Here is a 4,012-nt window from a genome sequence, read left to right on the forward strand (position 1 = left end):
GACAGCGTTTCCAGCATTAAAATTAGGAATCTTAATTAAAAATATCCCAAAAAATACACCATGTATATTATGCTTTACGACCTATACCACTATTAGTACCAAAAAGTGCAAAACTACTACAGTACAAATAAAGCACTGTTAAAAAAAATACATTTTATTTATGTTATCCTCATGTAAATTAAATAGGTGTATATTTATATTCTACAAACATTTAATATATTTCAATAATTATAAATATTATTTATGCCTTTCAAATTAAAAAAAACCTAGGAAGTCTTTTTGCTGGTTTGCTGTATAGATTATGGCTTTTGAGTGTACCTTGTCATTAAATAGGCCACCGCAGAGACGTTTCCGGGAGAGGGGTCGACTAAGAGATGTGGCTTCGTTTTTAATAACGAGTAGTAAGTGATTATCAATTAATAATAATTAATAATATATTATATTATAATATATTATATTATTAATTATTATAATGGCTATTCATTATTTAAACTATCTATATAAATAAAAGGGGTTTGTATAGGCAAATTCATTGCATTTTTTATGTATAAAAATTAGACAATTTATGAAATAAAAAAAAATTATAGTAACATTTATGAAAAAAAAAATATTTTTTTTATTATACAGTTGAATTTAAATAATATACACATTCATTTAATTACATTTAAAAATTCAATTTTTAAGGAGTTTTGTATTGGCAATTTTACATTTTAATAAATAAAACGTTAGTAAATGCTGATAATATGGGCAAGTGGGATACCATCATTTTTAATCGTTTTGGTTAAAAATAAAACTAAAATTTTAGTTTACAATTTTAAAAATTTAGGTTACTGTTTAGTGGTAAATGGTGTATGTAAATGTAAATTGTAAATTTTCCAAAAACAAAAATAATTGGCGTGAAATTTTATTTCAGTTATTTTTTAAATGTACGATCTTGTTACGGATTTTTATGAATTGAAATTTGATAATATTTAGGTGCAATCAATATTGCAGAAATATTCGATTACCTAACACTTAACATATTGTATCGATAGTCAGCGCCGGCGGGTGGTATTGCGGGGCCCGGGGCAGATTTTTTTCATGGGCCCTAGACATATTTTTTTGTAATGCAAAAAAAAATTTTCGCAAGTTCTATTACTTATAGGTACTTGTATGAACATTTTTTCAACTTGACATAACTTACCTTTAATTTTTTTTTTCATGTACCCAATTAAACAATGTATTAAGCGTTCACTCTTCAATATGTATTTATTTCTTAAAAGAGTTTGACATAAAACTACAAAAAAAAAAGTGCACGCGAGCAGTGTTGAATTTATCTAAATAAATAAATAATTTAGTCATCTTTATCTTTATCTAGATAAAATTATATTCAACACAGCACGCGGGGTCCGCGATCTATCGCAGTAACATACTGCTCGCCAATAGCGACGCGTTGCCGTGTCCAGCTAGTATTTAACAAAGAAAATAAATAAATATTCAAAACTTACCAATGTAGGTAAATACATGCAGTTGCTGGTGTCCGGCTGGTAACTGGTATACTGTTTACCTGTTATAGTAATATTGATACACGTGGAGTAGTGGCGAATTCCAGTCGTGGAATGAAACATATATACCGACGATAATAATTATTTAGAAATAATATTTGTTGCAAAGTAGTGAGCGATTTCCAAGAAATGAAGTACCAGACGTGCATCGAGAATAAATTTGATTCACTAATATCGTACGTCTATTTTCTATACTCAATACCGCCTAATACTCTATTCGTCTCTAATACTCCATTAACATAAACTATATTATACCAGGATATGAAAAACACACAGTTTAATGGAATTTATGTGCACATAACCAATTAAATTGTTTCAGCGGATTATTTTGGACGCTGCCGTCGCACGTCAGCATTAAAATTTATTTTTATTTTTTATTACTTAAAGAAAAACCCAAAGGCCACAAGCCGCAACTGAAGACGGCCAGCCGAGACTTGTATTTTGAACTTAAAAAACAAAATTATGAGCTTACAAATTATCAAATACCATACAAGGCGCGGGGCCCTGGGCAGATGCCCCTTCTGCCCTGCCCTTCGGCCGACGCTGTCGATAGTAATAGTAATTAGAAAAGGCGTTTATAGTGCACATATAGTATAAATTATACAGGACATCAAAAAACATCTGCTCAACATTAAAAACGCTATAACGACTGTAACTTTGAAAATATAGGTCCTATCGACTAACACCGAATAGTTATAATAATTGGAAGTGTCAAAATAGATAAGTTGAAAGATGTAATTTTTTTTTAAATTTATATTACGATTGTATGTTCTGAATGTTACAATTTAAATACAATAGAAACAATTCAAGCTAGCCAATAGATATATTGAAATTAGTTTAAATCACTCTTCAGTTATAATTACCAATTAAAAACTTAAACAAAGATAGAAAATTAACGTATAGTATTTGGTTGGGGGGGGGGGGATGTATCTAACATCTGAATATCTTTTCGAAATCTTAAATATTTTTGATTTCATAGTTACCAGCTAGTCAATACGAGTACGACTATAGGTAGGTATGTACATACTATGAATAGGTAATCAATGTACATCAATGAGTTCGTATTAGTAATGACTATTGTATTAAAAAAATGTATTATTCAGTATCTGCATTGTGTTCAGTGCACATAATATAAATATATTGTGTATGCTTAGCCGGACTGGTCCGGACCGCTAGCTAGGACGGGGCCCCGGCATAATTATGTTAATTGGGAGGGGGGGCTCTGATTTTGTACCTATTATTATTCGTTTAGAGTAATTAATAGAAATACAAAATAGACATTTTTTTTTTTTTTTAAATCGGGAAACGTATTTTTGTTTACAATCTTGAGAAGTTCTCAATAATTATTAAAATAATGACATTATCATTATCATTCTACGAATTTAATAGGTAGCTGTCTATATACAAATATGTATCATTGATTATAAATAGTGTACAATTGTCGTGACTATTAAATAATATTATATTATATTCATACGGACGTATGCGTATGACTTGGTATTCGCATTATCGAATTTTAGTTAGCGTACGTATTTAGTTATTTGTGCCTATGTGGCTTTTTGATTGCACGATAAGTATGCAAGATGGCAATTGTATTGAAAAAAAATTTTCTATTTACACGAAAATTGGATTCTGAGCTAAGCGACCTTTCTTTCTGAGCTAATCAAAACATTTGCCATTTGCCTGTTGGGGGCCCCTTTTTTACAAATCGTTGTCTGTACCTTTTCGAGCCAGTCCAACATTATAGTTACATATAGGTAGGTATTTTATAATAAGTAGAACGGCATCGGGCATAATAATATTATCCAATACACAATGTGTCATCTACTCATCTACGAATTATGAAATGATAAAAAATTAATACATATAGTCATATAGGTAGGTTAGGGTACCTGTAACCATTGACACAGTTTTTATTTATAAGCATTTAAAGTCTGCATTTTGCAATTATTATTATTCTTATCATACTTTCCATTTTGTCGACACTGTAGTGTCAAAAACCATGACAATTTAATAAAAGGCTACTAACATATTTTTATAATGACAGTTAATAGGTATTAAAATACATTGGCACGGTTTTTTTATATAAGCATTTAAAGTCTGAATTTTAACAAAAATACTGAAAATTATCAATTATTGTAATTAAAAAATTAAAAAATTATAAATTATAAATATTTATAGCTAAGGATTGCAAAATTAAAGCTATGGATTGAAACCGACGTCTCGGTCATCTCCCATTGTCACTGCACAGGCGACTTAATATTTGTAAGTCATTTGAATATTGAGATGGGCTAAACTTGAGTTCCAAACCTCAATTAAATAATGATAAACAAGTCTACCGCCCATTCTTCAATGGGTTTCAGTGACTTAAAATATATTTTTAACAAACACCCATTAAGTACTATAATAGTAGCTACACTGACTGCGGTGGTGGATCATGCTGTTTTTTTTTTTTGAATTGTTCATGC

The sequence above is a fragment of the Acyrthosiphon pisum genome, unplaced genomic scaffold, assembly GCF_005508785.2.
Source record: "Acyrthosiphon pisum isolate AL4f unplaced genomic scaffold, pea_aphid_22Mar2018_4r6ur Scaffold_21484;HRSCAF=24094, whole genome shotgun sequence".
Classification (NCBI taxonomy): Eukaryota; Metazoa; Arthropoda; class Insecta; order Hemiptera; family Aphididae; genus Acyrthosiphon; species Acyrthosiphon pisum.